At 28.8% G+C, this 12,110-nt stretch overlaps 1 protein-coding gene and 1 long non-coding RNA gene across 21 annotated transcripts in view; one reads left to right on the top strand and one right to left on the bottom strand.

Moving 5' to 3' along the window:
* The window catches only part of LOC148227917 (uncharacterized), a 463,346-nt gene that overhangs the window by 132,656 nt on the left and 318,580 nt on the right, over positions 1-12,110 (top strand). The gene's annotated exons all lie outside the window — the stretch shown is intronic.
* LOC148227918 (uncharacterized) lies at positions 7,689-9,016 on the bottom strand. Its single transcript, XR_015811645.1, has 3 exons — positions 8,256-9,016; positions 8,057-8,180; positions 7,689-7,943 (listed from the first exon to the last, which is right to left on the bottom strand). It is a non-coding gene; the product is annotated as an uncharacterized LOC148227918 (long non-coding RNA).

Below are 12,110 nucleotides of genomic sequence, written 5' to 3'. Positions count from 1 at the left end.
TGGAGCAAAACAAGTTAATCATAATTCCAAAATTTTTCTTTTCGCTGGTGACCTTAATGTATTCCTTGGAGAATTTTAGAAAATGTCAATTTGATGTTAAAAATTTACGTACGCGTTCATCTGCTAATACAAAGGTCGGTAAACTTTTTTTATTAAGGTCCAGATCGTAAATATTTTGGGCTCGGTGGACCAGTAAATAAACTTGATTATATTTATGTAAATAAGTCTACTAAAAATAGGTTTTCACAATTATTTATATACTATTATAGGAACAGATTAATTTTCAAACAACAATGTAATATTATAGCTTAAAACGTAGTTTGTTTAACTTATAAGAATAATGTAATTGCTTTTATTTAGTTGACATTTCAGTAAACTGAGGTTCGAAGTTTGTGACTTCCTATCATCAAATTTGATTGCAGATGGTCATCTGTTAATTTTGGCCTAAACTTGTAATTTTATGTACTACATCTATGAAAATATTTCTTCACATAGATACTGCCTAATATAAATATAAATCCCTATAAATATTAATTTGTCATATTCGTCGCCTGGAAGACACGTTTATAGAATTCTGTTAATAAATAAAAAATACTTGTATTTGTATATATATACTATACTTATTCTTTTCACTTTAAAATCTTGTGACATCAGTAAATTTTTGATTTTTTTCACACTACTGTAACATGAAATAACATATTTTTCCTTTTTTATGTCGCCACTGAATCAAGTGGGGAAAAAATAAAATTTCAATCTATTTTTCTTTAATTTCCTTTGAAATCTTGATCGATAAATCACTTGCAAGTAACAATATAACATAAAGTTTTAACTGAAATTTCATTATAAATAATCTGTTAAGCACAGCATTATGTAATAAGTCAATGTCAAAACTCGTCGAGTTAATTTGCGTTATGTTAAATTTTGTTTATGTTTTGACCCCTGCACTTAGCGCTTCTCAGATTTATACCATCTCGTGGGCGTATGACGTCATTCCGCAAAATACCTGTTGCCCCACTTTCCAGTCGTTCTCAATCTAAGAGCAAACGTTGCAAGCTTACATCTCTGCGTTCTGAATTACGCGACACATTATGACTTTGATGCTTTTCTGATGTCTTTCGGTTATTTTTATTTTTTGCGGCGTTGACCCTAGCGGCAACCCTTTCCGTACAAGATAAAGTGCTTCATTTCTATGCTACGACCCATTTCCATCGATATTGCTCGGGCAATTTTGTCACAGGCGTGCCACATACAAACGAGCTTGAATTTTTGCAATGTATAATTAAATACTGAAAGCCTTTCACATAACTAAACAATTAATATGCTTTTTATAAAAAAATATCTTTTCAATATATTGAACTATAAAGCCATAATCCCAAATAAAAGGGGTGTTCATTAAAATCGTCTATGACGACGAATCTCAATGACATCAATGGAGCTTCACAAGAGACCTTTTGATTTATTGAATACCCTTTCACTGAAAATATCTCTTCCTGATACAAACGCATAGCTTTGGCGTCAATAGAAGCCTCAAAATCGATTTATCCTCAATGCTAGCATTATTTTTTAGCCACACAACATCGTAAACCCTAATAAAATATCAGTTTTAAAAAAAAATTAGATATCATTTTGAGCACAATATTAATTGGTTTTATAAATGTTTTTATTTAACATAAATTAATTATTAATATTAATAAATTATTAAAGTAAACTCTTTTGTGCTTCTTAAGTACCATTTTTCAGTATGAAGTTTAATTGGCTTATTACGTTGTTCCATAAAACGCTTGTAAATAGTGTTTCTTCTCGAGATTTATTTACTTGTACATTTCTTGAAAAATCAAATCAAAACCCCGTTTTCTCATCCCTCGTAATATTATATATTTTTAATTAAAAATTAAATTTATACGAATATTTTTAATGGTTAATAACTGCTGCATTTTTAATGCAAAAGCTGCAATAAAAGCAGGTAGTTCGAAAAAAGACAAATATTTCTGATTATCATTTAAAAAATATTGTTAGATAATCAAGTTTTATGACTGACTATAGGAATTACGATTCGCAAATATTTCGCTTCGATTTTTTACAGTTAAAACATAAGAGTGCAATGAGCAATGCCTTTTAGTATGTAAGAATCAATTTGCTTATGTATGTAAATACTATTAATCAAACGATATTGATAATAAAGGGTGACCATTTATTTAAAATGCATTTTATATTCAAGTCAGACTCACTCAAATATTTTAATAATTGTTTTACTATTCTTTGTGTTTATTTGTATTTTAATTATAAACTCTAATTTAATTTACATATGTCAATAATGATCCAAATTTTTGTAAATTAAATCAGTAGAAAGATTTTTCATAAAACAAAGTTTTTGAGAAATTTGGGTCAATTTCTCATTTTTAAGAAATGATAAACACTACTTGTAAGTATTATTTTGAACTAAAATCACTCAAATATGTAAAGCATAAATTGAGAAATTTTTAGGTTAAATTAGTTTTGCGTGCCATTTAAAATAATTTATTTGTCATACATGAACACGAAAGTTATCCAAAAACATTTAATTATTAAAAAATACATCATTTTATAATTCAATTTCATGTTTTAACATAAAAAGAATATTATTAGAAATTGGTAGATTTATTAAACCTGCGGTAGGTGAACCTAAATGAGCTCGCAAGCCGTATACGGCCCGCGGGCCGGGGGTTAAATAATAATTAATGACGCTACACTTTCATACAGATTTGATTAGTGAAATTAATTAAAATGTTAAAAAATAAAACCTGACATACTCAATGCAGCTTAAATTTCGCTAAAATATTTTAAACCTATTTTGTTTACCTAAGATGCCTTTTTATAACATTTCAAGAACGGAAGATGCCAAACGCTTCTAAAATTTCAATTTTAATTATGTATTTAGTACTAAATTATTTACGTACCTAATCAGCTTAACAAGGCCCTTTGAGGATTGGTTAGGAAATATGTTTTCATGTAATTAATCGGGATGTTTTTATAGTCAAGTAAAAATATTAAAATCAAATAAATCTTAAGATGTCAGGCAAAATCTGTTCTTAATGATTTTCTTTAAAAAAAATTAAACTTGCATTTAGAATTTAGAGATGCAAGTTTATGTGTTAAATGTTTTTATATTATATAAACAAAAATCCGGATGTCATTAACTGTGTAAGGTTATTAATTTACTTATTGTTAATCTACCGCTTTAATATGATTAGCCCAATGCGTTACAACGGGGTAAATGTAATTAACATTTAATAATTTAATAATCCATATGTAGTAATATAAACATTTATAATACATACTTATCATTATTTATTTACATGCGATGTATAAATCTTCGTATTTTTTAGTTCAGTTCAGTTCAATTTTTACTAGTGAAATACAAATACATTTTCAGATAGATATTTATTTTTACTAGCGAACATAAAATTTAACTGATATGTGCTTTTTAAAATCTTATGCTATTCTAAAATTTCTGAAACTCAATTTTCTAGTTGCAAAACATAAATTTGCTGTTCAAACCCAAAACTAACCTACACGAATTAACCAAACCCAACTTGACCCAATGAAAGTTCTAAAACAAATTACAATTTTAGAATCATACAATGTTTTATTCGCGTATTTTTAAAAAGGCGAACTAACTTTAAGAATCACAGTAAAGATATTTAAATAATGATTTGGGGGGAGGGGGCAGGTAAAAAATTAAAATGACGTCTCTTATTCTAAACCAGAAATTTTCTGGTTATACCTCAAATATAATCTAAAGAAAATAGTCTCGAATCTATCCTTATTTTTTTTAAATATGTCATTTCGGTGAAATAATATCGCAATATATTTTCACCGATAGATATATATTTTTACCAGTAAAAATATAGTTTATATGGCAGGTGCTACATAGCAATATATACATTTACGTACTTATCATTATTCATTTATGCAATGTACAAATGTTACTATGAATGTGTATTTTTCAGTGAAGTTATATTTTCACTAACGAAGTCCAAATACATTTTCACCAGTAGATGTATATTTACTCTGAGAAAAATATAATTTAACTAATAGGCGCTAGTGAAATTATATGCTGCTCTAAAATGTCAATGATACCCAATTTGACAGTTGCTTAACGTCCATTTGCTGTTCAAACTAAACCTAACCTATTAAAAGTTTTAAAACTCATTATAGGCTTATAACTTTTATTAGGTTAAACCCAGAATAAAAATTAAGCCAAATCATCTCTTAGAGGAAAATATGCGAAAGAACAAGTACAGAAAGACGTCGCATCTCGCATGTTGCTCCATGGTCTTAAAATTATGAAAGCTATTCTTACCGATATTACTTTCGACTTCTGATATGAAAGTATTGGTTGAAGTGTATTCAAACCAAATTTTGGTCAATAGGAGGGCGCAAAAATAATTATTTCTTCTCAGAAGTCAAAAATTCACGTCAAAAGTAATAATTAAAAATACGATTTTATTGCTTTTGACGTGGATTTTTGACTGCCGAGAAGTGATAATTGTTTTATGCGCTCTCCTATTGGTCAAAATTTGGTTTATATGTTCCTCATTTAATTCGTAATTACACTAGATTACCGAGCTTACTTACTACCACAGCGACGGCACGTTTTTTTGCTTTTGGCGTTGATTCCATTTTTTTCTCTTAAATTATTTACGCACTAACGCGGAATTGGTCGTTTGCTTGCGCAAAATACGCATGCCTACACTATCGGTAGTAGTTGCTTTAGTGTTAAACTCAGCAATTACTTCGTGATGTTTGGTTACATAAATCATTGCAATCTTTGATTTTGGTTTAATTAGGAAGTTAATTTTGTTCCCACACATAAATATAATATATAAATACAATTATTTACGAATACTGTTTTAAGACTGTTTGCTAACATTAAGACATATTTATAAATATAAAAAAATAATGATATAAAAAATATTTATTGACTCATAATTTTAAGTTACATTTATTTCTGAATATATATAATTAAAAACTATACAAATACAGATTCTTACAGATATATTTTACTTATGAAAGTATAGAATGATTGCTTTTTCTCTGCTACTTTATATGCACTTCCATTTTTTCGGTTATTACTTTTTTGCGAGATTTAAAAAATGTTTGTAATCTTCCTTTTTTTAGATTCAGAAATATTTTGTAACGCTGTTTTGTGTAAAGCAGATTTTCTGGGATGGAAATTCTTTTTTGGAAGTGAGTTTAATTGTAGCTTCCTATCTTTCCCAGAATCTGTTGTTTTATTTTATGGCTCATGTTTGAGAAATTTTCATTCCCATCGTTTCAGTTTCTGCATGGTTTTTTTGATATAATGATCAAACAAATCCGGCAATCATTTTAAATTTGGCTTTGCTCCTCAAGATCAGCTTGAGAAAGTATAAACTTGCACCAATTTTTCCATATTTTCTGTCGTCGTTTCTGTTATTAAAAAGTTGCTGAATATTTAATAATAATTCATAAAACTTAACCTTCTACATGAAAATAAACATGCTGATCTTTTAGTCAGGAAAGTTAAACATTGCATAACTATGCAAAACATATTTTGTGAGGTAACAGCCACAACGCATTATCTACAAATATTTTTCATCACTGGGCAATAGAATCATAACTCGCAAAAGTTATCCCGCAGCTGTTTACTTTTTATACATTTGAGGTGCCGGTAAACGTAATTTTACTTAACTGATGCATTTTTCATTTAGTTGTCCTTTTTTATTAAGCGTTCCTTATTTGGCAGCAAATGATAAATGCTTCCTGATAACAGTCTTTTCAATATGTTATTCAGAAATATACATAATATCATAGTAATTAAGAAAAAAATCGTGTTGCTATTTATTTTCAGAAAACAGCATACAACACATTTTCTATAAAAATCTCATATGTTTCTACTAGTTATGTAATATGGTAAAAAAAAAAAAATGCTGGAATACTAAAATACATATAATAAATTTACCAATATTAAGAAATCTAGTTGCGCGGATGAAAACAAATTAAAAATGTTTAACAATCGTCCTACATACATAATTCAAAATTATGTTAAGTAATTTTTAAATCATAATAATTATACAATTAACTCAAGATTATTTTGCTACTTCATCTATTACCGATTTTATGTTTAGGCAGTCTTACTTCCGAAAACTAGTTTAATATCGTGGATAGTGTATAAAACACTTATCTTACAAAAACGAATACAAAATGCATGTCTTTCCGGTACCCTTAACTATGTCTCTTGTTTATCTTCTTCAACTTAAGCCAGATATCTTCATTTACACGCCATGTCGTTACGATCGTGTCTTGGCGTTATTATGTACAGGGTGTGCCAGTACGTGCGCACTTTGTCGGCAGCGTGTGGACCGATTGCCCGCTGGGGTGCAATTCCCCCAACTTTCCACTAAATTATCATTGTTATTACATCTGCAGGACGGTAGTGGGCTGAGGCCATAACACGTACAATCATAAAACTCTCGGTGCCGCCTCGTATCGGGTCGTATGTGAAAAATAGGGTGATGATAAGTTTTCAAATATTAAAATGATCTGCTGCTTTGCGGTTGCCTCATTGATGTGGAATTTTGAGATGACCTGATGAAAATTCTAATATTGTCTAATTAACTTGAAAAATTCGCTGGAATCCCAAAAAACTATTCCATGTATCTTATATATATAATCTTATATATAATTGTTCTAAGCCGCTTCCGGACGCGCATAACTTTAAACGAAACATTCTCCGTTCAATTATCTATTCTGTAAATCGTATCGCTTTGTATTAACAGTGTGTAACAATACACGTAAACAAAGGAAATATATTTAATTATAATAATAAATAATAATAAAAATTAAAATTGAATTTGTTCCGATTGATTTTCGAGCCGCCGGTAATGCGTTCTGTTGTTTCGACCAATCAAAAATAAGCATTCAAATATTCAAATAGCGTCGACCAATGAAAAATAAGCATTCAAATTCAAATAGATAGTACCGTGACAACACTTTTAAATAATTATTATTTAATAATAAAATTTTGCTACGCGACAATAATTTTCATTGATTCGTCATTTGACTGAAAAAAAATGAAATATATACATAATGTGTTGAGGATTAGAAGAATACATTGATTAAACTAGATAAACAATCATAAAATAATCTTCGTAATGAAATTTTCAAATTTTGAATTCCCGGCGACGGGCTCCGAGTCCTAAAAGTGAGTTTTTGCTTTTATAAATAATCGGATTGCAAATTAACTAGGTGTGTTATAACTATGAAAATTAAATATATACATAATGTGTTGAGGATAAGAAGAATACATTGATTAAATTAGATAAACAATCATAAAACAATCTTTGTAATGAAATCTTCAAATTTTGAAATCCCGTCGCCGGGCTCCGAGGCCGAAAAGTGAGTTTTACTTTTATATTACATAAACATTATCATTGTTTTCCGATTTAATACATATATATGTTAGATTTTAAGAATCTTAAATTAACCAGTTATGTTTTAAACATGAACGTGTAATATATCCTTAGTATGTGAGGATTGAAAGTTAATGTCGATCAAATCGGCGCTGTCGGACAGCTTATAAATGTGTAGTTTCTTGGATGTTGTCTAATAAACGACATTTTACAATGATTATAAATATGTGATTGCATACCTGGAATAATCGATAGCCAAAATATCTAAGAGTGGGTTATTTTTAATTCCGATGTGGCAAAATATGTACAATTTTTGTTCAGTGCCATCATTCCTCTTTCTGAATAGTCAAATTTAAGATATTCAGTTACATCAAACTTATGTAGTATGTTCTTTATAAAATGATAATACTTGCTGACAGTGACTTCAACATGAGTAGATTAACTCTTTGTTTATATATACCAATTCTACGTTGTAGCCATTTAGGTCATCAAATTGTTCCATCATTGCTTCTGAAAAGTAATTAAAAAATAATAAGAGTAAACATTGAACACATTATTACTACTATTATAATCCATAAATTAAATTTGAACGACAAACGAAGAACAAAATTAACGGAAATTACTGTAGAGGATTAAACACGTAGATTGACATATCTTCATCTTCTTCAAAATAGTCGCAATATGTCATACATTAATTGTTTGCCATACGTAAATGTTATTAGATCTCTCATTGATTCTGAAAATTGACTGTAAACGATACTATATATTGGGTAAAAAGTAACTTTTTGTTTACACTAATATGAGATTTTTCATTATTACTACCATTGTAATATGTTTAATTAACTTTGGCATGTATATCTTCAATTGCCAAATCACTGCTGTTTGTCTTTTAATATTAGATCCTAGAAAGTCAATAGTAATTTTGTTAGAATAACCGTGATATAGTATTCATATAACCAAACACTTACTGGCACACTCATAATTGATAATTTCGATTATAAAGTCTATAATTCCAATGGTAAATCACTTTGAATCATCTACAATTGTAACTTTTTAAGAAAAATGCTGTGATTATAACATATTTCACTGTTTATTTAATCGCACTAAGCTGTATCCCGGCGCGCGCTTGACCGATGACAGAACTGTCACATATAAGAAATTCCGGGGAATACCGGTAATGGTATTTCCCCGGCGCGCTTGAGAACGAACTACGAAATTGATTTTATCGATTTAAATTGTAAAACACTTATCAATATATGTATAAAAATCATCAAATTCTAAAAAAAATATTTTTTTAAAATATGTTTAGTTTATACGGTATTTAAAATATAATATAAATAATGTAAATTTTTTATTAGCTTCTCTTAACAGAAAAAATGTGTACTTAAATTTTGGCGAACGTTGCCAATTTAAAGTAATAGTTTTTAGAGAATTTTTAAAATTTCCTTTGAAAAAACATTTTCAACAAAAAGGGGCAAAGTTTAAAAATAAGTACTATTCGATAACAACCAACTACTAAACACATAGTGTTGCAAAAATCCCTCTTACTGACACCTTTGAAAGGAAACTACACAAAATTGTATATCACTAATTTTAATATTTTTTAAGGTGTAAAAAATATTTTTAATTATCAGTAATATTTTTGAGCGGATATCTAACTAATGCTATTTATTATTATTATTATTTATTTAAACTGTAAACCTACTTTTAAATATTACAAAATGTTACGTTTTAATATTATTTTTTATGTTGAAAACATTTTGGTATTTTTTGTTTTATTAATATTTAGTTAAGTTGCAATTCTATTTAAAAAATTAATACAGTTAAATCTCTTTGTAACGAATACCGAAATAACGAAATTCCCAGTATAACGAATGTTTAATTTGTCCCCGAAAAACTTTCATACAAAATGTTTTCATTGTAATGAAGACTAATCTCAGTATAACAAAATATTTTGCTCCGAATTTAAGAATGACGTTATAACTTGACAAAATATTTCTGAGAATTCAGTTCATCATTGACTTGGGGTGTGCCAGATGTGTTCAAAAGCGACATTACAGGTGTTTCGTTGACCCTCAAACTTTTTTTATAAAACATTTTTTTCACAAATTTTATTGTGTTTCATACATTTTCCTTAAACAAGGACAAAAACGATCTGTCAACCTTATAAGAGGTTATTTTGATGCTGTAGTAATATAGTAATTAAAAATAAAATAAAAATATATCATCTTCTTTACATTCAATATAACGAATTTTCAGTACACCAAAATTTATTCATTGGTTTCGTGAGCTTCGCTGTATTGAAATTTCATAGTACAATTTTTAATTTATTATTATCTAGCCAAGCTTTAAACCTATTCATAAATGATATACAATATTTAGATTTATCATTAAATATCTAAGTTTCAATATAACGATAAAATCTAACGTTGTAAATCTAATAAATAATATAAAATGTTTTCTTCTGGAAATATTTAGTCAAGTTGTAAACCTATTTTCAAATGAATTGAAAATGTTAAGTAGTTTTTATAGATTGAACTATTTTGTCTATCATTGAAAATCTTAAATGTAATGACCAATTTGAACCATTAAATTTTAAAAAATATTTAAAAAAATCAGAACGAAGCAAAAATTATATTTAAAACCCAAAAAGTTGAGGGTCCGGTATTCGCACACTCGCTAGCTATCGGTACCTCACGATAGTGAGGTACCGACAGCTAGTATACTTTATGTTGTTAAAAAGGTTGAGGGGAAATTTCTTTGATATTTATACAACAGGTCGTATTCGTGTTTGTATTTATACCCTAGGGTATTTTTGTTGAGAGCGTTGGAATACAACCCATTGAATCAATCACTTAAGCTAAAGGGTGGTGTCGACAATCCGAAGATGCTTGGCGTGTTTTTGCTACGGTCTAGGAAGTCGCGATTGCGTCCATTATTCTTCCGCGTTGCTTCGAACTCTTGCCGAATGCTCCCATTAAACTACCAATCAACAAAAAATCACCACTAAAAATAGCATAAATATTAAGTTGATTTTGGTTTATTACGCTTTTACCGCGTTTTTTTAAATTAATACGATGGTCCCTATATAAATAATAATATTATCTGATTTTTCATTAATATGCAACTGTTAAGGACCGGGAAGAGGAATTGATTAGACGAAAAACTTTCAAATGAGTAGATGTTGTATTGTCTTTAACGTCTCTTTATTTCCTTTCTTTATATATACCTCACATGTGTGACAAATTTTAATGGATTACACGAGAAACAGTGCTTCATTGTTCTCAGTATCAAATGTCAAAATTGCATCAAAAATTTATCTCATCATTCACACGCATGGTACAAAAATCAATCCCTTGTTTGCACTGATTATTGATTAAATCTCAATAAAGAAACGTTTATGTAACACGAATCCTGCAATTAATAAATTACGTCGCTTATATTAAATTGTATAATATTAATAATACATATTTTAAAGTATCACAACTTTTTTGTAAAAAAAAGTTTATTAAAAATATTCGTTAGGAATCACTTTAACACTTTCGCGGACACGTCTGCAATTGCAGTCATTTTTCGGCTGTTAAATTGGACACGCCTGCATATGAAAACGTCTGAATATACATAAATAATAATTAAATTTAGGTCAAGATATAATATACAATGAAAATAATTAGGTATTTAAAAAATTATATATATATAAAATTCAATAAAAGTCATTATATATAATATATATAAAAAAATACTATGAAATTATAAAAAAATATTGATGACGCACACCTTAAATAGATATGCACCATCTCACATATTTTTAAAGTTTGGGAAGTTCGTTGAGGAGCTGGATGGCCCGTGCAAGAAGAGCGTTCTTGAACGCTGACATCCTGGCCTCGATGTGAAGAATATGGGACGCGATCGTAACTTTTAAGTTAACAACTGTTATTTGCCGAGCAGATATAAAGAACATATTCAAGCAATATTATAAAAAAATATATAAATTTATCGTAATATTTTATGATTTTAATCATTAAAAAGTTAGCTACTTATTTAAATTCCTCATCTAAATATTTGTGCTTTAAAGTTTAAATTAAAGAGCTTCTACTGTATGTTGTTTATAACTGGAGCTAAAGTCGTGATTTATGTTACTATTGATTGCGATTTTTATTAAATATTGATTTATTGGTGTAGTAGAGACTGATTGCTTGCACTATTGTATTTTAAGGGTTGATACCAAAAATAATATAATACTTACGTTTTTTCAAATTTTAATTTAAAACCAGAGATTTAGATCCTTTTTGCAAAGTTACCAGTCTTTCTCAAGCACGATTCGCGGTCCTGTGCGAAATCTCGTTCGCCCAACAAACTTTAGTCGTTCTTCACTCCGCCTCTCGCTTTATGGTCTGCCCATAGTAAACCATTCCGTTTGTTATTCGCCTCTTGCCGGCAAGCACCTCATCTTGTTTTTGCAAATTGCTCCTTTCTCACTTTACGCATCCGTGTTTATTCCTCGTCTCGCCGAAAAGTAAATTTTGCGCTTCCATTTTTTTTAATACTTCATCTTCATGCTGTGCGTATAAAATAGCGTTATGCGAAATGCTGAACACGCTTTATTTTCTTGTATTATATTTTCAGTTTGTTAGTCTTTTTCTTCCATTTTCCATTCAAGGGAGTGACACCCTCTTT

This window comes from Plectrocnemia conspersa, unplaced genomic scaffold (assembly GCF_051122295.1).
Source record: "Plectrocnemia conspersa isolate PC_06_02 unplaced genomic scaffold, ASM5112229v1 ptg000012l, whole genome shotgun sequence".
Taxonomy (NCBI): Eukaryota; Metazoa; Arthropoda; class Insecta; order Trichoptera; family Polycentropodidae; genus Plectrocnemia; species Plectrocnemia conspersa.
Note: the sequence above shows the minus strand (reverse complement) of the source record. Positions and strands in the feature narration are given on the sequence as shown.